This window comes from Eumetopias jubatus, unplaced genomic scaffold (genome assembly GCF_037043125.1).
Source record: "Eumetopias jubatus isolate StellerSeaLion01/CBP00866 unplaced genomic scaffold, mEumJub1_p1.0 scaffold_14, whole genome shotgun sequence".
NCBI lineage: Eukaryota > Metazoa > Chordata > Mammalia > Carnivora > Otariidae > Eumetopias > Eumetopias jubatus.
The window spans coordinates 10432558-10456726 of record NW_028274820.1 but is presented as its reverse complement, the minus strand read 5'-3'; the positions used below and the strand labels follow the sequence as shown (position 1 = coordinate 10456726).

The following is a 24169-nucleotide window of genomic DNA, read 5'->3' as shown; positions in this document are numbered from 1 at the left end:
TTTGAAAGAATAGCAGTCTTCTCCCACAAGCCAGTATGAGCATATGCGTTAGGTCATGGATTTAAGGTTTAAGGCCTAGGTAGGTCCTAGATAAGGGACAGTTGCTGGGGCTTCCCTGCTCAAAGATCTAGAGTGAGATAGTCCTGAGAGTTCCTCTGGGAGTTTTATACTTTGAGATCCCTTCTATCTCGAATGAGAGAGCTCCAATAGAACACACCCTATTCGACTCCTTTTTAGCCCCTACAAATGATATATTTGCTTATTTTATAAAAGTAACTCTAGCAATTTGTGTTCATTATCTATTTCTGCTTTACAAGTGATCTAAAACTTAGTAGCTTAAAATAACACATACTTATCTTTTTCACACAGTGTCTGAGAGTCTGGTGTCTGAGAGCGGCTTAGATGGGAGGTTCTGGTTCAGTCTCTCACAAGGCCACATGTCAGCCAAGATTAGAGTATCTGAAGGCCTGACTGGTCTCGGAAGATCTGCTTCTAAGATGACTCATCACGTGGCTGTTCCCTTCCTTACGCAGACCTCTCCATAGGGTTGCTTGAGTGTCCTCACAACATGGTGGCTGCTTCTGCCAGAGCCAGAGATCCAAGATGAAGCAGGCAGGAGACCACGAAGGCTATCATGACCTCCTCTCAGAAATCACACACTATCACTTCAACTTTATTCTGTTCTTCAGAAGTGAGTCACTATGTTCCGTCCACTCAAAGAGGAGAATTAGGCTCCACCTTTTAACAATAGCGTCAAAGAATTTGTGGGCATATTTTGAACCACACACATACCATAGTTTTATATTACTTCAGTTCATTTTGTTATTCTAATTTATGCTTTCAAATTTTAGGATTTTTATTTTCTTTTTAATAGTTCATTACATTATCTTTATTTTGTTTTTATAGACGCTATTACATTTTATTCATTCTAAAGTCTTGTTATGTGACTTTTATCACTAATATTCTTAATTAATGTTTCTTGTCTGAAACATTTGATTTTATGTGATTGAATTTGGGGTTTTCATTTGTATTATCACTTGATTTTTTTATTTTAACCATGGTGATCTTTCAGTAATTGGATTGATTTCTAGCTCCTTACACTTTCCTTGCTTATCCTCTTAATCTATCTTCTTGATTTGAAGCTTTTTACAACTTTATGTATCAGTTGTTGCAAACTGACCTAATTTTAAACAGGTTCTTTGGATAAAATTGTTAAGTCTTTCGGTAATTATGGGTAACCTCTGCCATTTAGAGGTGAATGGGAGCTACCTATCTCCACAGCCACACTGTAGAGTGGTATGCTACCACAGAAACAAGTCTCAGACATATGCATGTCCTATCTGTAAACTCAGTGAAGACTCCACCCACAAACTTTGCAGCGTTCTCCCACACACCTTGCAGGAGAGACTAATTTTGGTGCAAACATAGCGAACATCCTGATGCAGCAAAACTTGTAGCAGGTTCAGGTGAGAGAATGTTCTGTGGGCACAGGACTGAGAGGAGTTATAGATGAAGGATATCTCTGCAAAGGGGTTTGTTGTCCTGGCTGCTTGGATTCTTCAACCCCATTCATACCAGGTTTAAGTTGCCTGAACAATACTTCTGATCAATGAAAAATTATCTCCAAATCCCGTAGACCAATTAATGATCTTCCAGAGGCAGGTTTAGGTTGGGATTTTTGAAGGACAGTCATACTCTGGGCTGAGAACACCACTACAGCCCTTCCAATGCTAGGTAACTGCTCCTGTTGATCGGGGAGCAGGGACTTTGAGTCAGGGAGCTTCAGGTGTTAATTAACTACCCTTGGGTTACAGATTAACTCAAGTACTCTGCCTATGTACTGAGGTATGTCAAAGTTAATCCCTGAAACACAACATTTAATTTCTTAAATTTCATTTTACCTTATATATGAATCATTCCTTTTATTCTCTTTATTGGGTTCTTCCTACCTTTAACTTTTTAGTCTCTTTTATATTTTTTTTAAAGATTTTATTTATTTATTCATGAGAGACAGAGAGAGAGAGAGAAGCAGAGGGAGAAGCTCCCCGCTGAGCAGGGAGCCCGCTGCAGGACTCAATCCCAGGACCCTGGGATCATGACCTGAGCCGAAGGCAGACGCTTAACCATCTGAGCCACCCAGGCGCCCTCTTTTATATTTTTTTAATGATTTATTTATTTAGGAGAGAGAGAGAGAGTGTGTGCTTGAGAGTGGGGGAGGGGAAGAGGGAGAGAATCTCAAGCAGACTCCCCACTGAGTGTGGAACCCAGACACAGGGCTCGATGCCACGACCCATGAGATCATGACCTGAGCTGAAACCAAGAGTCAGACACTCAAAACCACCTGAACCACCCAGATGCCCCTTTAGTCTCTTATATTTTGTTTTCCACCTTTTTTATCTTCACATTTATTTAATATAGATTTATTATCTACATTCTATTTTATTTTCCTTTAAGGTTGTTTCATAATCACAGGCAGTAAGCATGGAGAACATTGTCCACCACTATAAACAGTAGAAATTGAAAGATACTTTCTCTCTGCAGCTGCATCTCTTTAATAAATTTAGTATTTCCTTAAACAGAGGTTCTCCAGCCCCAATTTCATCTTATTTAATGGACACCTATGGGTTAAAAATAAAGAGTCTCATTCTGGAAGATGGCAGGAAGGGAAGAATGAAGGGGGCGGAAATCGGAGGGGGAGACGAACCATGAGAGACTATGAACTCTGAGAAACAAACTGAGGGTTCTAGAGGGAGGTTGGTGGGAGGATGGGTTAGCCTGGTGATGGGTATCAAAGAGGGCACGTACTGCATGGAGCACTGGCTGTTACACGCAAACAATGAATCATGGAACACTACATCAAAAACTAATGATGTAATGTATGGTGATTAACGTAACATAATAATAAAAAAAAAAAGAGTCTCATTCTGGAAAACACTCATTTGAGTCACTGAAGTTGTATTGTTTGTCATCAAGTTTCATTCACACCTTTTGTAATCTAAATTCTGTAATGTAGCTGTGTTAGTTAAGGCTCTTCAGAGAAACAGAACCAATAGGATATATACAGATATACAAGAGGAGATTTATTATAGGAATTGGTTCATACGGTTACAGAGGCTGAGAAGTTCCAAATCTGCCATCTGCAACCTAGAAACACAGGAAAGCCAGTGGTGTAAGGGAGAGTAAGAGTACTCTCAGTCAGAATGGGTTATGTTCTGCTGCAGTAAACCTCAGAATCTCAGGGACTTAAATGTCAGCAGTGCTTCCTATCTGGCTGAGTCTCTTTGATGTTGTTGGTCTTTGGGCCAAAGGAAAAGAGTATGCTCTGGGAGGGCCTCACTAAAAATTAGATGCTCTGGCTGGAATGACATGTGCTACTCTGGTTCACAACTCAGTGACCTACTGAGCCTCCTGCCTCCATGCCACAGTGGGCCAGAAAGGGCAACCCTGCAGGTGCCTGGAAGCTGGAGAACTGGAATTTGGCAAGTGCACAGTGCCTGCCTCAATTGCCCTCCCACGGTGTGGTTGTTAAGGTTAAAAACCATTCACCAAATTTCATCAGTGAATAGTGATGACTATGTCGGTCCTGGTGCTTTCAAACAGCTACATTTAAATTGCTCACTGGTTTAATAGATGTCATCTTTCCTCTGTCACGCAACCTCAGTGATACATATCCTTAGTGTTGCCCAGTGTGGCGAGCACCCCACTAACCACACTCACTCTCTCCCAATCTCACTCGTGGCGTTGAATACTTCTAAAGAGTCAGCTGCGCTTCTCTCATACTTGTTTATACTAGTTACACTTACTTTTATAATTATATAATTCAGTTAAATCAGACCTAATATTATAAAATATCGGACAAAAAGAAAGAGGGCATCTTCTTTTAAAAATTGCTGCTGAAATAGGTATAAGTTAGATCAGTGCTACTCAAATTTTGGGTGTGTGGAGACCATCTTTCTTTTCTCTCTCTCTCTTTTTTTTTTTTGTTAACATATAGTGTATTATTAGTTTCAGGGGTAGAATTTAGTGATTCATCAGTTGCATACAACATCCAGTGCTCATTACATCACATGCCCTCCTTAATGCCTGTCACCCAGTCACCCCATCCCCCACCCACCTCCCTTCCAGCAACCCTCAGTTTGTTCCCTGTAGTTAAGAGTCTCTTATGGTTTGCCTCCCTCTCTGTTTTATTTTATTTTATTTTTCTTTCCCTTACCCTATGTTCATCTGTTTTGTTCCTTAAATTCCACATATAAGTGAAATCATATGGTATTTTTCTTTCTCTGACCTACTTATTTCACGTAGTGCTACTCACATTTTAATGCTCATACAAACCACCCAGAGATGGCTTTCTGTGGATCTGGGTGGGAACTGAGATCTTCTATTTCTACTAGCTCCCAGGTAATGCTGATGCTGCTGGTCCACAGATCACACTGGTAATAGCAAAATATGAGACAGTTACAAAAGGTTTCTGGAACATCATTAATGTCTAGAAGGACATCCTTCAGGTTGCTTTGCCTGTGCTACTTGTTCTCTAAAGTCTTGCTGCACTTTGCAGAAGCTTCTTCTGGAGTGCATGGATGTTGTGTTAGAGAGCTGACTATGTGGTCAGGAGCATGTGACTTCCACTTTGGAGAAGCATAGTCAAAGGAACGACATTTATCCTATTTTAAAAAACAGATGTTTGTGGTTAGAAGTAAAATTTTCGGGTATTTTTATTTATTGTTTTTAAGTAATTCTCTACTCAAAATACTTTTCGCATTAGTAGACCTGGAATGCATGATTACCAGTGGAAGTTACTAAGACTCTTCCAGCAATTAAACAGCCTTTAAGTAGATACATCTCACGAGGTCTCAGTCAAGGCAACCTCACGGCTCAATTCCAGGGATGCCTTTTACATAGAATATGATAGCAGACCTGCAGTATCTCTTGGACCTTAGAGCTTTTTGTGTATTTTATTTTCTAATACAGGGAAGATTATTAGCTGTGGTAGATATTCAACACTTTGGAGTTAATCTGGGGAGAGAGGAAGACATGCTGAGTGGATTCAAAGCAAAATAAATGCTCTTTGCTCCGACATCACTTTCGCACATGGTCATGGCTGAGGAAATGTATTTTACAGTCACAGTTGGAAAGTGGAGGAAGAATGCATTTCTTCATTGTACTACTAAATCCTGATAAGTCTGAGGGATTTTCAAAAGAATAATGAGAGTGGAACGCATTGATATGTGGAAGCCATGGATCGAGAATGATTTCTCATAACGTATTCAGTTGATTAGTGATGTATTTACAACAAGAATAATTTCAGTCCTCATCTAGACTCTGTTCAAGAATCACAGAGCTTCCTGCCATAGTGTAAATCAAGAGATGGCCCTTCTGCCAGCCACCCCAAGTGGGGCAGTCTCATGGTTTACAAACAAACCCGCCTGTAGGCACATCCTCCTCCCATGATGCTCTACCCTCCGTGTTCCAAACTCCTACCTTGTTCAATTCCACTACATTTGTAAAAGATCTAGGCCCAGTCTTAGTTTCTGGCTGCTAAAAGGTTCATTGTTTGAGTTCATATCAAATCCCGAACTTGAGTCTATCTGAAGCATCATTCCTGAGACTGGAGTAGAGGAAAGCCTGTCCCTTCCACTGGTGTTTAGGGAAGGACTTCAAGCAAGAACCTACCAGGCAAGGTATTCCTGATGTCCCAATACAGGAAGGCTCTGGACCAAATTAAGATGCTTGAATCCCACAGTTTATTAAATCAATTTGAAATAAAAACAAGGGGAGGCAAGGGATAGATTAATATAGTTGGGGTAAGGTATCAGAAGGGAGGGCTAGTCTGAATCCTGGGCGAGTAAAGTTGATGTGTTCTGTCCTTCTGCTGCAGCAGCCTTCCCCAGTGGTGGCCAGGGTTGGGTCTTAGCAGGGGGACCCACAGGCTGAAGGTGCCTGGGGCCATTGATGCATCCTCGCTCTATCTGAGAAACGTGGTAAGCCCATAGCTGTAGCTTGCCAATTAGCTGCTAAATAGCCATGGTTTCTAATTGCACTTTTTGGGCAGAGCACATGTGGACCCAGAATGGGGACACAGGGTGTGTCACCAATGGATGGTCGATGTCAGGGGTCACCCAGCTGTTAGCTGATGACTTGGTCTGTCCATCCTTTCCTAGCTTTGAGTAAACTTTACATTTGTGCCATCATATATTCTGCTTTCTATTTTTAACATTATAGGTTTTTAACTTACTGTCAACATTTGCACACACTGTGAATTCTGCCCATGCCTCACAAGCCACTTGTTTAATCATTATTTGTACTTAACGCATACTGAGTTCCTCCTGTGGCTCACAAGCCACTTGCTAATTCACTGATTATGCTTTACATTTCTTATGCATTTCATCCATTTTATTTGCTCTTCTTGTCTTCCTTAGCAGAATTGAGTAATGTCAAATGATACAGCAAGTTCATGTAATCCAATAAAAAAGGACTGATGGAAAAACATGATGTGAAAAGACTTTTTTTGTGTGTGAAAAGACATTTTTGATGCTTAGCCAGTAATTGCTACTGCTTCAACAAATGGTACATTATTGAAGATTCTTTTTAAAGAAATTCTTTAATTATTGTAACTGTTAGTTGTACATGCTCATTTGAGGAAATTGGAAAATACAGAAAAGTATAAAGAAGAAAAAACTATCCTTGAGGCCACCAATTTGTGACAATTAATGTCAACATTTTGGTGTACTTTATTTTTATAATCTTATTTTAGTAGACATCTTCTTCAACTGTTAAGACTGTACATATATTTCTATATCTTGATATTTTCCTTAGATATGATAACCTATGCCTCTTCCTAGCTATGCAGAGTATCATGTCATCTGCAAATAGTGGAAGTTTAACTTCTCCCTTGCTGATTTATTTCTTTTTGTTGTTTGATTGCTGTAGCTAGGACTTCCAATACTATGTTAAATAACAGTGGTGAAAGCAGACATCCCTGTCTTATTCCTGCACATGGAAGAAAAGCTCTTAGTTTTTTCCTACTAAAGATGATGTTAGCTGTAGGTTTTTCATAGATGGCCTTAACTATGTTGAGGTATGTTCCCTCTAATCCTACTTTGTTGAGGGTATTTATCATGAATGGATGTTGTACTTTGTCAAATGCCTTTTCTGCATCTATTAAAATGATCATATGGCTCTTATTCTGAAAGTTGTACTTCTTAAATCCCAAGGTTGAGGCCTACTTGAGAAGCGGGCTCAGGAGACTGACTAAAGTCTGGTTAGGGAGAGACTCTTTGTCAGGACACAGCCGATTAAAATGAGGCTTATTATTGCACTGCCAGGAAAGGTGTGCAAGTTGCACACTGTACAACTCTAGGAGTGCCATTTACTTCATAAGCTATGTGAATGACTACCAACACCTGAGTTGTGTGGTGGATAGCCTGCAGAGCCATGGGCAGCAGTCCTGCGGACACAGCTGCCTCAGCTGGTAGAAGAATTTCCAGTTGGTTTCCTTAAGTCCCATCTTGGTCAGTGGGCGAGGTCCCTCCTGTCCTATCTCCAGCAGGGTGTCTGAGTCCCTGACTGTCATTTGAGACGATGGGACTCTTGGACTATTCGTGGTCCACAATGCTGAGTGGGTGGGTCCATGTACTGAGGACAACTTAGACCTTACTGCCTTCCGTCTTGTCCTTTGGTCTTCCACAGAGAAGATCTTTACTCACCTTCCCCATCCAGAACATTCTCTGCCCTCACTGCTGTTCTCTTTGGAGACTAAAATCTCTTTAAGCAGACATTGTCTGACACCTAAGGCTGTGGCTCTTTCCAGTCTCTCCCCTTTTGCAGGGAAGAGAGCAAATTAAGGGACACAGGAATCACATGGATTGATACATTTCGATAAGCCTCTGTCAGAAGCACTTATAAGGAAGCAATTTAAGGGTTCTGGGCCGGGGGGAGTAAGGGAGCTCTGGGAGCAGATACCAGGGCACATCAGCCAGTCTGCAGCAGAGAAAAGGAGTCTTCCAGGAGGGACTTCCATAAAACAAAGGGAGACAGGCAGAAGAGAGCAAAATACAGTACAAAGGGAGGAGTTGGCTAAAAAGACCTACCTTGATTTTTTTGTCCCCCCCCTTCTGCTTTCTATTGGATCACTTATGTTTTCTTTATAGCTTTCTCCATGACCTCCACAAAATGATGTGTTCTATTTGAGTTCTTTTAGTGGTTAATTTTCTTTCTAAGAGGCATAATTAACTTTACAAACACTAAAGCTCATTAATCTCTGCATTGTCCTTAACCAAACAGAGGCCTTAAAATGTGGGTTTTCCTCAGCTGCCTCCCATATTTGGTGCTGCTTTTACTTTCTTCTTTTTGTGAACTTCCGTCTGGTCGTTTATCATTATTTTTACAGTCAGCTCACATTTAGATTAACCAAAATGTTCGTCCATTGTTTTGCTTCATATGGCGTCTTAAATCCAACTTACTTCTAGATTTAATCTCCTGTGTGCTGAAATAATCTTTAAGCTATTTAGAGTGAGAAAATCTCTAGGTCTTTGTTCTATCTGAAAGCTAACTCTTACTCTTGAATTACAGGCTAAGTATATAATTCTAGCCTAACGCTTCTATTTTCCCTTGGCACTTTGAATATATCATTACATTGTCTTCTGGGGTACTTTGTTGCTTTGGGAAAATGTGCTTTTGTCTAATTGCTATTACTTTTTAGATAATCTTTCCTTCCTTTTGGCAATTTTTAAAGTATTTTTATGTTCTGCAGATTCACTGTGCTGTACGTGTATAGATTTGCTGGTTCTCTTTGTGACCTGCTGTATGGCTTGTTTTAGGGATCCTGCCATTCTTCCCATCTGGAAACGTCTCCACCATTAGTCTTTCCCCCATTTCCTCTATTCTATGCTTTTATAGATATAGATATAGATAGATAGTGGATAGTTTCATTCTCCCTCCATATTACTGAAGTCTTGTATCTTCCAGATCCTTGCTTTCAGGTGGTGCACTCTAGATGATTTTCTCATGTCTCTCTTCCCAAAGACTACTTCTCTGAGGTCTGTTTTTCAGCCAGCCTGTGGCTTTCACTATTTCAGTAGCTCAATATTTCATTTGTAAAATTTCTTTGCATCTTTTGTAAATCAACTTGTTCTTTTTCCCACAGGTTCCTGTCTTATGATTCATATTTCTTCCTTTATCTCTTTGAGCAATTTAAGGTGCCAGTCTTAATTTAAAGGCTATCTCAGATGGTTTTATTATTTTTGGTTTTCAGAGTTCAAAGTCTCCCATTTCTTACCTGCTGACTGTGTCTTATACAAGTGGTTTCCTCTCACTGAGTCCCATGGGCCTGGGCCATGACTGCGTCCCGGTGGAACAGTTCACATTTACCGCTCTGGGCCTCAGGCAATTCATGAGTTTAGGGCGATCTCATATGTCCGTTTTTGGCTGGAGGTGTCGTGTGTCTCTTTACTACCCGTGTATGTGAATTCTGACTCCATTTCTGTTGGTGGGTTAGGTCTGGGGCATGATTTTCTCACTAATTCTTATCACTCTTGGCCTCCTGGGAGCCACCATATTGGGCTGGTGGGCAGTGTGTCTACTCCACTAAGCGACAAGTCAGCCCTCCAAGGCTTCTGGCTTCCCAGCAGGGGACCCAGAGTCTGCATTCATCAAAAGCCACACTCCCAGAGGTTAAGGCCCGTGTCTGGCTCTGAAATGCCAGTGCCTGCCTGTGGCTTCAGCTTTAGCCAAGCTCCTCCAGCTTCTAGTTATCTTTTCATTCCTGGCACCTCTTTTGGTATTGAACTTGGATATATACACAGAATAGTATCTCTTATTTAGCATTTTTATGTATTTGAAGCAGGTGGGGGTAGCATCAGCAGTGGGAGGCAGAAGGCCTTTCATGTCAACTTGGTTTGCCTTATTGCATGAGGCCACGAAATGTTGCAGGAAGCCAGCATAACACTGACGTTGAAGCTGCCGAGACCCCTTAATAGCCTTCCCCACAATGCTGTAGTGATGAGTGCTTTTGAGATGGCATTGGTCACACTGGCCCACAGAAGATCCATGCTTCCCTGTCACTACTGCTGACTCAGAAGCAGGTGATCCCTCACAGACAGGTGTCCTCATTCAGTGACCGGGGACCTGTGACATTCTCTAGATACAGGAAGCATCGCTCTGCTACCTGAGCAGCTCATTCTGGATTCTGGTTCTCTGTCTCTTCGGGCTGGCGATTATTTTCTTTCTTAGGGCTCATGCCTCCTCTGTCAATCCCTATCATACTTGGAAGGGAACTTCATCCCCTGTCTCCCGACTCTTAGAGATAGGAATTTGCAAGAAGGTGCCCTCCCAACCCTGTTTTTTTTTTTTTTTTTTTTTTTTTCCCTCTGTGAGAAGAGTTTCAGTGGGAGAGTGAGTTTGTAGCCAGGATACAACTGGATAAGATTTGAGGGATACGTGGAGAAGGGAAGCCAGGAACCTAAATGTCTTTCTACAAGGCTGCTGAGAAGGGGAGAAGATAAATAGGTTATTTGAGTGAGAGGAATGTGAGAGAGGAGTGAGCATATCTGAGCCCTGATGCGAAGGAGCGCGGACAGCAGGAGGTAACTAAGAGAACAAAGTCAGGGAGCGACCAGGACAGTATTCTACTGTGGGGTAACCTGAGATGCACAGCCCCACAGTGTCTCCACTTAAGGTGATGCACTGGACTATGTCAGAGGGAGAACTTTACCTAAAGGAACAGCGCCACGGCTCTAACTTTGGGTTCTTCTCCAAAAGGGTGGGCGGAGTTGAGAGGGATTTGAAATCACTATCCTTGATTTTTGACTTTAGGGACTGGTATTTCCTGGCCTGGCTGGAGCCACCCTCCCGTAGAGTCTGATGTGGGGCCTTCCTCAACCAAAGGACCCCTGCAGCCTGTCATCCTGCCAGGATTGGGAGACCTTGGTAGTCAGCGACTCTTTTAGTGGAGGAGTTTTGTAGAAATAGATGGGTCTGTTGTCACTGCCCAAAAATAACTTGTGGAAATGGGTCCTTGAATAGACCCATTGTGGTGGGGTGTGTTCTAGTCAGCTGCTCTAACAAAGTGCCTTAACTTAGGTGACTGAAAATGCTGTTTATTTATCACAGTTCTGGAGGCAGTAAAGTCCAAGATCAAGGTTCTGGCTGGTGAGAGCCCTCTTCCTGGTTCACAGACCACCTTCTTGCTGTTTCCTCGTGTGACTGAGAGCACAAGGACTCTGATTTCTGCCTCTTCTTGTAAGGACACTAACCCCATCGTGGAGGCTCCACCTTCATGAACCCATCTAAACCCGATCACCTCCCAAAGGCTGCACCTTCAAATACCATCACATTAAGGATTAAGGCTTCAGCGTGGGAATTTTGGGGAGATACAAACATTCAGTCCATATCAGAGTGAGTATAAGGAAGCTTTCAAAGGTTGAGGCCTGGGATGGATGGCTTTGGTAGAAACTTGTAGAGAGGGACTCAGGCCATCTAGAAGACAGAATATGTGCATGCTTGGAAGAACCCGATAGAGGACTCAAGAAGGGTTAAGTAAAAAAAAGTGTGTGTGTGTGTGTGTGTGTGTGTGTGTGTGTGTAAGAGAGAGTGAGAGAGAGATAGGGAAGCAGATAGGCTAAAAACCAGGATGAAAAAAATCTAAACTTTACAACTTGCTTTGGGCTTATTCAGGCAGTTCTCACGTTTAAATCCCTTCTGAAATGGCTCCTTTCTCTTCTGTAAATGAATGAACTAATTCATTCAGTTTTTATTTGCAATACTATGTGCCAAGCACCCCGGGAGGGAACAGAGATGCAGGGATAGGTCAACTGCCTCCATCCTCAGGGAACTCATAGTTTCATGGGACAGTGGTCCTCAAACTGGTGGTCATGATTCCCCGGAGCAAAAGACTTTCCAAGGGGTACTCAGTCATGGCTGTTTTACAGAATTCTGTTCTGAAACCCTCAGCTTCTTCCTATTTTTCTCTAAAATTAATTTGTTTGGATGAACCGTGCTCACAATAACTTTTTGCAAAAGGGAGCGTTCCCCTCACCTACCTCAAATCTTACCCTGATACATTACCCACAGACAAAACTTCAAGGGTATTAAAGAAAGAGAAAACCTTTTTGTAATTAATCAAGACATCCTAAACCTTTGGGCCTTCCTCATCTCTTCCTGTCTTCTACAGCTCTGTTAAGAGTGAAGCGTGGTGTTGGAAAGGGAATGGTTGCCCCTCATTTTGTTATGTTCTGATGTATGGTATGCAGAGAAATGACAGGTTTCATTTTAATGACTTGGCCTCTTCCATTCTCTGCCCATAGAAAGAAGTTCTTAAGGGAGATGCACTGGAGAGCAAAGCAAGGAGAGCTTCTGTATGAAATAATTAATACTGAGAACAGGCCACCATATTTAAATGAGAGCGACTCTTTACACCCATTTTCAGTGCTCATCCTCCTGGCCATTGATTTCTGCAGATGCAATCAGGATGTTTCCTGGAACTACCAGCATTTGCAAGGCTATTAAATAAAATCACGAATGAAACTTTTACCCGACTTCTCTCAGATTAGCGGTATGTTATTAAGGGAGATAGTCAAAACCTAGTTTTTCAAATCATATCATAAACTCTTTCTTATAATCATTTGTCATGTTTAAAATGTTTGGTATTTCTTTCCTACTACTATTTATACAAAATAAAATTGTAACTATATGCTAGCTACTAGACGGATTCTCTTTAGCAATATATTCTTTTCACTTTTTAAAATAGATATAAAAATTTTGATAATTATGTCTAATAAAATTATTGGAGTTATTTCAGATTTTTATACATGAGACTCACTTAATTGTCCTTCAAAATCAAATATATACAAACAATTACAGAAGGAATGCCAAGGTATTGTCATACTCCACTCTTCTCAAATAATTGATAATTTTAGCTGCAAATCACATTGCACTAGAACAAATTAATTAATGAGAAGGATTTATTATCTTGTTCATATAACTTACTTTAAGAAAGGTAAAATATATTAGATCATGTCATTTTAATCTTACTGGAATATTTTTAGTAATCTAGCTTACAAATTACATCTTTTACTTTATATCTAGTCACATCTATAATGTTTTGAAATACACATTAACACATTGATTTGAATTTAAAAATAAAGTCAGACTTTCTCTGACAAAAAGTCTGATTTGGCTATTTGATTTCACAAAGAAGGCTTTACCATTTATGTTAAATGGTAAATATTTCCATAGATAGAATAATTAAACATATAGCTCCAAGATTATGCCAAAAATATCCTTAACATAAAACCATGTTATGTATCATATGACTTCACTAATATGAGGAATTCTTAATCTCAGGAAACAAATTGAGTGTTGCTGGAGTGGTGGGGGGTGGGAGGGATGGGGTGGCTGGGTGATAGACATTGGGGAGGGTATGTGCTATGGTGAGCGCTGTGAATTGTGCAAGACTGTTGAATCATAGACCTGTACTTCTGAAACAAATAATGCAAGATATGTTAAGAAAAAAGAAAAAGAAGAAGATAGCAGGAGGGGAAGAATGAAGGGGAGTAAGTCAGAGGGGGAGACGAACCATGAGAGACGATGGACTCTGAAAAACAAACTGAGGGTTCTGGAGGGGAGGGGGTGGGGGGATGGGTTAGCCTGGTGATGGGTATTAAAGAGGGCACGTTCTGCGTGGAGCACTGGGTGTTATGCACAAACAATGAATCATGGAACACTGCATCAAAAGCTAATGATGTAATGTATGGTGATTAACATAACAATAAAAAAATTTAAAAACATGTTATTAAAAATGTTATATTGGTAAAAGTGTAATGAAATTAATAAGTGACTCTCCCAAATCTTCATTAATTAATCAGTATATTTCTAAGTGAAAGAGGAATATTGATCATCTAATAAATCTTGGTAACCTTTTTTTGCATACTTCCCAGAAAGTGAATGACCCTGATGACAAGTAACAAACTTTTATAAGTCAGGTGTTTTCCAGTTCTTTACTTTCACCAAACTGAAGCAGGACCTAATAGAATTGCTGGCTTATGATCATTAAAAATAATTTCACTGATGAATAACTATAGAATTTGGATTATAAAACTTAGAAATAGTTCAAAGACTTGCATTATAGTATTACTCTAATAAAATCTTTTCCACTCACATATACTTATTTACATTACCAAGATATGTTACTGCTTAATTCTATAATAATAATAACAACAAAAACAACAGGAATTCGGGCTTAGAAGCCCGAATCATTCTAGCAGTGTCATATTAATCATGGCTACATGAGCTACTTGAGGAGAAACAGCCCTTATTCATATATATCGATAGACGCACTTCTGATCATGTTTTATGTTAATATTTTTTAAAACCAAATTTGTAACAAATTTATTTGATCTGGATCAATTGTATACTACTGATAATAATAACAACAATAATAGTTGATTACCCAACTGGAAGAAGTTGTTTAACACTTAGAGCTGGGGTCATTGGTATTTTTTAAATTACACTTAAATTTCTATATATATTTTGTCACAGAAAGGCATAATTAACAAAAGAGTTTACATCACAAATATATAACATTAGGATTAAATTATGTCAGGAATTGCAATGGCCATATGAGTGCAATAAGAATAACAAAAGGTGTAAGATTTCTGTATGTTTTAAACCTCAAAGGAGCATGTTAGAGTCTGTTGGATACATTTAAAATAGTCATGCAACCATTTAATTTTAAAAAGTCAATATATACAATATACCAGAAATAACATCCTTTGCCGTGACTGAAATTTTTGATGAAAATATTCTACTTTAATTTTAAAATATACATGCAATTACATGTTTTTTTAAAAAACATGTTTAGTAGTTATGATAACAGAAATGTTTGAAGAGAACAAAAGAACTATAATAGAGCTCACATAGAAATAAAACAATTATCACATGGTTCCATTAATATAATAATAAGTCTGATAAGTCTATGGCACATATCTCAGACAGATACACTGGTAATTGAGCTAGGACTAGAGAAGTTGGGGAGGAACCAACCTAAGCAGAAGTTGGGGCCCGGAGAGGAGGACTTCGGGGAACTGTAGATGTGCAGGTAGAAGCAAAATATATTCAAACAGTATCCTATGCTTGGTCATTAAGGTAGTCATTTTTAATTACAACTATGCTGCAATGGACATCCTTGTGCATCTATAGGTTGATGTTCTGGTGTTGTATCCTCAGCATACCTTCCTAGAAATGTGGTTGCTGAGTAGAATAGCACTGGGGTACTGGAGTCTGCCCTCTCAGGGATAGGCATGCAAGAAACGATTGCTACTATTTCAGGAATTTTGTGAGCCTGCTGTTAAACCAGTGATAACTTGAAATTGACCAGGATGAGGGAATTCATACCACAGAAATCAGCAAATGCCCCCTGCTACTCCCAGAAATCCAGCTTACTAGCACACCCCTGGGGAAAAAGTGCCAAATTCCCATTCTTTCATGTAGTATTTTCCTTTCAACATATTTCTGGGTTCATTTTCTATAACTTGATTTAGAATTTTTGCATCATTTATTTTAAGAATGGGTAGGTTATAATTTTTGAGAGGAGGGGGCATGGCATAGGTGTTGCTTTGTTAAATTTCCTTGAATTTGTAATATAATTTTCTGTTGAGCAAAAAACACTTATTTTTATTTATTATTTTTTATTTACTTATTTTGCTTATTTTTTTAAAATTAAGCTTTTTATTTTAATTCCACTGCTAACATAAGTGTTATATTAGTTTCAGGTATATAATGTAGTGATTCAATAATTCTTTTTTTTTTTTTAAGATTTTATTTATTTATTTGACACACAGAGAGATAGCGAGAGAGAGAGAGGGAGAGAGCACAAGTAGGGGGAGCGACAGGCAGAGGGAGAAGCAGGCTTCCTGCATGAGCAGGGAGCCCGATGTGGGGGCTCGATCCCAGGACCCTGGGATCATGACCTGAGCCGAAGGCAGCGGTTTAACCAACTGAGCCACCCAGGCGCCCATGATTCAACAATTCTATACATTGCTCGGGACATCTGAAAGCTCAGTCAGTTAAGTGTCTGCCTTCGGCTCAGGTCATGATCCCAGGGTCCTGGGACTCAGTCCCGCATCGGGCTCCCTGCTCCGCGGGAAGCCTGCTTCTCCCTCTGCCTGCCACTCCCCACTACCTGTGCTCGTTCTCTCTCTCTAACAAGTAAATAAATAAAATCTTGGAAAAAAACAGTTCTACACATTGCTCATAATAAGTGTACTCTTAATCCCCTTCACCTAATTCACCCACCCACCCCCCACCCGCCTCCCCTCTGGTAACCATTAGTTTGTTCCCTGTAGTTAGGAGTCTCTTTCTTGGTTTGTATCTCTCTTTTTTCTTTTGCTGTTTGTTTTGTTTCTTAAATACATATGAGTGAAATCATATGGTGTATCTCTTTCTCTGACTGGCTTATTTCACTCAGCATAATACCCTCTAGATCCATCCATGTTCTTGCAAATGGCAAAATTTCATTCTTTTTTATGGCTGAATAATAATCCATTATATATACCCCTTCTTCTGCGATATATAATATATGGATAAATTCGTCTATCAGTGGACACTTGGGCTGCTTCCTTAATATGGCTTTTATAGATAATGCTGCATTAAACACAAGAATACATATATCCTTTCAAATTAGTGTTTCTGTATTCTTTGGGTAAACACCCAGTAGTGTGATTACTGGATCATAGGGTAGTCCTATTTTTAATTTTTTGAGCAACCTCAGTACTGTTTTCCGCAGTGGCTGTACCAGTTTGGATTCCACCAACAGTGCACAAGCTTTCCTTTTTCTCCACATCCTCCTCAGAATTGTTGTTTCCTGAGATTTTTATGTTAGTCATTCTAACAGGTATGATGTTATATCTCATTGTGGTTTTTGATTTCCACTTCCCTGATGATGACTGATGTTGAGCATCTTTTTGTGTGTGTTGGTCATCTGTATGTCTTCTTTGGAGAAATGTCTGTTAATGTCTTCTGGCCCTTCTTATTTGGGTAGTTGGTTTTTTTGGCATTGAGTTCTATAAGTTCTTGACATATTTTAGATATAACCCTTTATCAGCTACATCATTTGTAAATATCTTCTCCCATTCCATGGGCTGCCTTTAGTTTTGTTGTTTCCTTCACTGTGCAGGAGCTTTTTATTTTGTGTAGTTCTGATAGTTTATTTTTGCTTTTTTTCCCCTTGTCTCAGGACACATATCTGGAAAAAATTTTGCACTGGCCTATGTCAAAGAAGTTAATGCCTGTGCTCTCATCTAGAATGTTTATGGTTTCAGGTCTCACATTTAGGTATTAAATCCATTTTGAATTTATTTTTGTGTAAGGTGTAAGAAAGTGGTCCAGTTTCATTCTTTTGCGTGTAGCTGTCCAGTTTTCCCAACACTATTTGTTGAAGAGACTTTTTTCCAGTGGATATTGTTCCCTACTTTGTCAAAGATTAATTGACCACATGTGTCTGTTTTTGTGCCATACCATACTGTCTTGATGACTACAGCTTTGTAATATAACTTGAAATCTGGACTTGTGATTACCTCCGCCTTTGCTTTTCTTTTTCAAGGTTGCTTTGGCTATGCAGGGTCTTTTGTGGTTCCATACTAATTTTAGGATTGTTTGTACTAGCTCTGTGAAAAATGCTGTTGGTATTATGATAGGGATTGCATTAAATCTGTATATTGCTTTGGGTAGTATTGAGATTTTAACAATATTTGTTCTTCTATTTCATGAGCATGAAATATCTTCTCATTTGCTTGTGTCATTTCTTATTCTTTTCATCAATGTTTTACAGGTTTCAGAGTACAGGTCTTTCACCTTGGTTAAGTTTATTCCTAGGTATTTTATTATTTTTGGTGCAATTCTAAATGTGACTGTTGTCTTAATTATTCCTTCTGATGCTTCATTATTAATGTATAGAAATGCAATAGATATCTGTACATTTATTTTGTATCCTACAACTTTCCTGAATTCATTTATCAGTTCTGTTAGTTTTTTGGTGGAGTCTTTAAGGTTTTCTATATATAGTATCATGTCATCTCAAATAGTGACAGTTGTACTACTTCCTTACCAATTTGGATGACTTTTATTCCTCTTTCTTATCTGATTGCTGTGGCTAAGACTTCCACTACTATGTTGAATTAAAGTGGTGACAGTGGACATCCTTGTCTTGTCTTGTTCCTGATCCTGGGGGAAAGCTTTCAGTTTTTCACCATTGAGTCTGATGTTAGCTGTGGGCTTTTCATATATGGCCTTTATTACGTTAAGGTATGTTCCACATAAACATACTTTGTTGAGGTTTTTATCATGACTGGATGTTGTACTTTGACACATGCTTTCTTTGCATCTATTGAAGTGATCCTGTGTGTGTGTGTGTGTGTGTGTGTGTGTGTGTGTGTGTGTGTGTTGGAAATGATCCTGTGGTTTTTATCCCTTCTCTTGTTGATGTGATATATCACATTAATTGATTTGCAAATACTGAATCACCCTTGCAGCCCAGGAATAAGTCCCACTTCATCAGGATGAATAATTTTTTTAATGTATCCTTGGATTTGATTTGCTCATATTTTGTTAAGGTTTTTTGCATCTATGTTCATCTTTCATAGGTCTCTTTTTTATGGTGTCTCTTTTAAAATTTAAATTTTAGTTAACCTACAGTGCAACACTGTTTTCTGGAGTAGAATTCAGTGATTCATCACTTACATACAACACCCATTGCTCATCACATCACGTGCCCTCCTTAATGCCTCTCATCCATCTAGCCCATCCCCCACCCACCTCCCTCCATCAACCCTCAGTTTATTCTCTACCCTTAAGAGTCTCTTGTGTTGGGCGCCTGAGTGGCTCAGTCGTTAAGCGTCTGCCTTCGGCTCAGGTCATGATCCCAGGGTCCTGGGATCGAGCCCCGCATCGGGCTCCCTTCTCCGCGGGAAGCCTGCTTCTCCCTCTCCCACTCCCCCTGCTTGTGTTCCCTCTCTCGTTGTGTCTCTCTCTGTCAAATAAATAACTAAAATCTTAAAAAAAAAGAGTCTCTTGTGTTTTGATTCCCTCTCTCTTTTCTTGCTTTTCCCCCTTCCTATAAGTTCGCTTGTTTTCTTTCTTAAATTCCACATATGAATGAGATCATATGGCATTTGTCATTCTCTGACTGACTTACTTCATTTGGCATAATACACTCTAGCTCTATCAACATTGTTGCAAATGGCAAGATTTGATTATTTTTGATGGCTGAGTAATATTACAGTTATGTATATCACATCTTCTTTATCCATTCATCAGTTTATTGATATCTGGGCTCTCTCCATAGTTTAGCTATTGTTGATAATGCTACCATGAACATCAGGGTACACGTACCCCTTCAAAACTGTATTTTTGAAACTATACTTTGGATAAATACCTAGTACTGCAATGGCTGGATTGTACAGAGATAGTTCTATTTTTAACTTTTTGAGGAACCTCCGTACTGTTCTCCAGTGTGGCTGCACCAGTTTTCATTCCCACCAACAATGCAATCCTTGCCAACACCTGTTGTTTCTATTGTTGTTAATTTTAGCCGTTCTGACAGGTGGGAGGTGATATCTCATTGTGGTTTTGATTTGTAGTTGCCCGATGATGAATGAGGTTGAGCATCTTTTCATGTATCTGTTAGACATCTGTATGTCTTCTTTGGAAAAGTGTCTATTCATGTTTTCTGCCCATTTCTTAACTGGATTATTTGACTTTTGGGTGTTGAATTTGATAATTTCTTTACAGATTTTGGATACTAGCCCTTTGTCAGCTATGTCATTGGCAAATATCTTCTCCCATTCCATAGGCTGCCTTTTACTTTTGTTGATTGTTTCCTTCACTGTGAAGAAGCTTTTTATCTTGATGAATTCCCAATAGTTCATTTTTGCCTCTCTTTCCCTTGCCTCTGGCTATGTGTCCAGTAAGAAGTTGTTATGGCTGAGGTCAAAGAGGTTTGTGTCTGTGTTCTCCTCTAGGATTTTGATGGTTTCCTGTCTCACATTTAGGTCTTTCATCCATTTGGAATTTATTTTTCTGTATGGTGTAAGAAAGTGGTCCAGTTTCATTCTTCAGCATGTTGCTGTCCAGTTTTCCCAACACTATTTGTTGAAAAGACTGTCTTTTTTTGTCCATTAGATACTCTTTCCTGTTTTGTTGAAGATTAGGTGACCATATACTTGTGGGTCCATTTCTGGGTTTTCTGTTCTGTTCCATTGATTCCTGTGTCTGTTTTGTGCCAGTACCATACTGTCTTGATGACTAGAGCTTTGTAATATAGCTTGAAGTCTGGAATTGTGATGCCTCCAGCTTTGCTTTTCTTTTTCAGGATTGCTTTGGCTATTTAGGGTCTTTTGTGGTTCTGTACAAATTTTAGGATTGTTTGTTCTAGCTCTGAAAAATGCTGTTGTTATTTTCATAGGGATTGCATTGAATGTATTGATTGCTTTGGGTAGGATAGTCATTTTAACAATGTTTGTTCTTCCAATCTATGAGCATGCTATGTTTTTCTATTTCTTTGTGTCCTCTTCAGTTTCTTTCAGAAGTGTTCTACAGTTTTCAGAATACAGATCTTTTCCTTATTTAGTTAGGTTTATTCCTAGATATCTTATGGGTTTGGTGCTGTTGTTAATGAGATAGATTCCTCGATTTCTCTTTTTGGTGCTTCGTTATTGGTGTATAGAAATGTAAGAGATTTCTTACATTGATTTTTATATCCTGCAACTTTGCTGAATTCACGTCTTATTTCTAGCAATTTTTTGGTGGAATCTTTTGGGTTTTCTATGTAGAATATCATGTCATCTACAAAAAGTGGAAATTTGACGTCTTCCTTGCTGATTTGGATGCTTTTTATTTCCTTTTGTTGTCTGATTGCTGAGACTAAGACTTCCAGTACTGTGTTAAATAATAATGGTGAGAGTGGACATCCTTGATTTGTTCCTGACTGTAGAGGAAAAGCTCTCAGCTTTTCCCCATTGATGATGATATTAGCTGTGACTCTTTCTTATATGGCCTTTATGATGTTGAGGTATGTTCCACCTATCCCTACTTTGTTGAGCGTTTTTATATCAAGAATGGATGCTATATTTCGTCAAATGATTTTTCTGCATCTATTGACAGGATCCTATGATTCGTATCCTTTATTCTGTTTTGTGGTGTATCATGCTGACTGATATGCAAATATTGAACCACCCCTGCAGTCCAGGAATATATCCCACTTGATCATGGTGAATAATTCTTTTAATATACTGTTGAATTTGATTTGCTAGTATTTTATTGAGGATTTTTGCATCCATGTTCATCAGGGATATTGGCCTATAATTCTTCTTTGTAGTGGGGTCTTTGTCTGGTTTTGGAATCAAGGTAATACTGGCTTCATAGAATGAGTTTGGAAGTTTTCTTTCCACTTCTGTTTTTTGGAACAGTTTGAGAATAGATAATTAACTCTTCTTTAAATGCCTGGTAGAATTTCCCTGGGAAGTCATCAGGTCCAGGACTTTTGTTTTTTGGGAGGTTTTTGATGACTGCTTCGATTTCTTTGCTGATTATGAGTCTGTTCAAATTTTCTATTTCTTCCCGTTTCAGTTTTGGTAATTTGTAAGTTTTTAGGAATTTGTACATTTCTTCCAGATTGCCCAGTTTGTTGGCATATAAGTTTTCATAGTATTCTCTTATAATTGTTTGTATTTCTGTGGTGTTGGTTATGATCTCTCCTCTTTCATTCACGATTTTATCTATTTGGGTCCTTTCTCTTTTCTTTTTGATAAGTCTGGCTAGGGGTTTATCAATTTTATTAATCCTTTTGAAGAACCATCTCTTAGTTTCGTTAATCTGTTCTACTATTTTCTTTTTTGTTTCTATATCATTTATTTCCTCTCTAATTATTATTTCCCTTCTTCTGCTGGCTTTAGACTTTATTTGCTGTTCCTTTTCTAGTTCCTTTAGGTGTAAAATTAGGTTGTATATTTGAGACTCTTACTGCTTCTTGAAGTAGGCTTGTACTGCAATATATTTGCCTTCTCAGACTGCTTTTGCTGCATCCCAAAGGTTTTGGACTGTTATGTTTGTATTTTCATTTGCTTCCATGTATTTTTTTAAATTGTTCTTTAATTTCCTGGTTAACCCATTCATTCTTTAGTAGGATCTTCTTTAACCTCCATATATTCAAGGTCTTTCTAATTTTTTTCTTGTGGTTGACTTCAAGTTCACAGTCTTGTGGTCAGAAATCATGCATGGTATGCTCTCGACCTTTTTTACTTGTTGAGACTGATTTATGACTCAGGATGTGATCTATTCTGGAGATTGTTCCATGTGCACTCAAAAAGAATGTGTAATCTGCTGCTTTAGGATGAAATGTTTTGAATCTATCTGTTAAACCCGTCTGATCTAATGTGTCATTGAAAGCCATTGTTTCCTTGTTGATTTTCTGCTTAGATGATCTGTCCATTGCTGTAAGTGAGGTGTTAAAGTCCCCTACGATTATTACATTATTATCAATGAGTTTCTTTATGTTTATTATTAATTGATTTGTGTATTTGGGTGCTCCCAATTTGGGGGCATAAATATTTACAATTGTTAGATCGTCTTGATGGATAAACCCCTTAATTACGATATAATGTACTTCTTCATCTCTTATTACAGTTTTTGTTTTAAAATCTGCTTTGTTGTCTGATATAAGTATGGCTACCCCAGCTTTCTTTTGTCATCCATTAGCATGATAAATGGTTCTCCCTGACTATCAATCTGCATTTGTCTTTAGGTCTAACATGAGTCTCAGGTGGGCAGCATATAGACGGATCTTGTGTTTTTGTTGTGGTTTGGTTTGGTTTTTATCCATTCTGATACCTTGTGTCTGTTGATTGGAACATTTAGTCCATTTACATTCAAAGTGATTATTGAAAGATATGAATTTAGTGCCATTGTGTTACCTGTAGAGCTGGTTGGTGTTTCTGGTGATGTTCTGTGGCCTTTTCTAGTCTTTGATGCTTTCCATCTTTTTTTTTTCCTCCACTCCAAGAGTCCCCCTTAAAATTTCTTGCAGGGCTGCTTTAGTGGTCATGAACTCCTTTAGTTTTTGTTTGTCTGGGAAACTCTTTATCTCACCTTCCCTTCTGAATGACAGCTTTGCTGGATAAGAATATTCTTGTCTGCAGATTTTTTCCTTTCAGTATGTTGACTATATCCTGCCACTCTCTTCCGGCCCACCAAATTTCTGTGAACAGATCTGTTGGCAACCTGATCTGTCTTCCTTTGTAGGTTAAGGACTTTTTTCCCCTTGCTGCTTTCAGGATTCTTTCCTTGTCTGTGTGTTTTCTGAATTTGACCATGATATGTCTTGGCAATAGTTGGCTTTTATCGAATTTAATGGGAGTTCTCTGTGCTCCTTGGATTTTGATATCTGTATCTTTCCCCAGATTAGGCAAGTTTTTAGCTATCATTTGTTCACATAAACCTTCTGCCTCTTTCTCTCTCTCTTCTTCTTCTGGGACTCCTATGATACAAATGTCATTACATTTTAATAAGTTACTGAGTTCCCTAAGTCTACCTCGGTAGTCCATTGTTTCTCTTCCCCTCTTCAGTTACCTTACTTGTCCATAATTTTATCGTCTATATCACTGATTTGCTCCTCTGCTTCATCCATCCTCGTTTTTATTCAATCCATTTGGGCTTGCATCTCAGTTATAGCTTTTTTATTTTTGGCCTAACTAGTCCTTTTATCTCTGCAGTAAGGGATTCTCTAGTGTCTTCTATGCTTTTTTCAAGCCCAGCTAATATCCCTATAATTGTTTTTTTTTATATTCTAGTTCAGACATCTTACTTATATTTGTATTAATTAAATCCCTGGCCATTATTTCTACTTACTGTTCTTTCTTTTGGGGTGTATTTCTCCATGTCATCATTTCATCCAGAAAATGAAGAAAAGAAGAAAGAAAAACAAACAAAAAAACCAAAATACTAGCTCCTGGGTGTGTTTTGGTCTGCTTTTTTAAAAGAATTTAGTTCCTAAAATTAAAAAAATAATAATAAAACAAAATGAAAATAAAAAAATTTAAGAAGTATATAAAATACATATAAATAAAAATTTTTAAGTGTTAATAAAAAGTTGAAAAAGGAATTTAAAAAATAAGAAAATAAATGA

At 38.7% G+C, this 24169-nt stretch overlaps 1 protein-coding gene across 2 annotated transcripts in view; it reads left to right on the top strand.

Moving 5' to 3' along the window:
• The window catches only part of HECW1 (HECT, C2 and WW domain containing E3 ubiquitin protein ligase 1), a 430092-nt gene that overhangs the window by 72416 nt on the left and 333507 nt on the right, over positions 1-24169 (top strand). Inside the window, exon 2 of one of the 2 annotated variants that reach the window (XM_088018231.1) lies at positions 814-821. The exons of the other annotated variant lie outside the window; for it this stretch is intronic. The gene's annotated coding sequence lies outside the window, so the exon portion shown is untranslated. The remainder of the gene's footprint in view (positions 1-813; positions 822-24169) is intronic. 2 annotated transcript variants of the gene reach the window in all.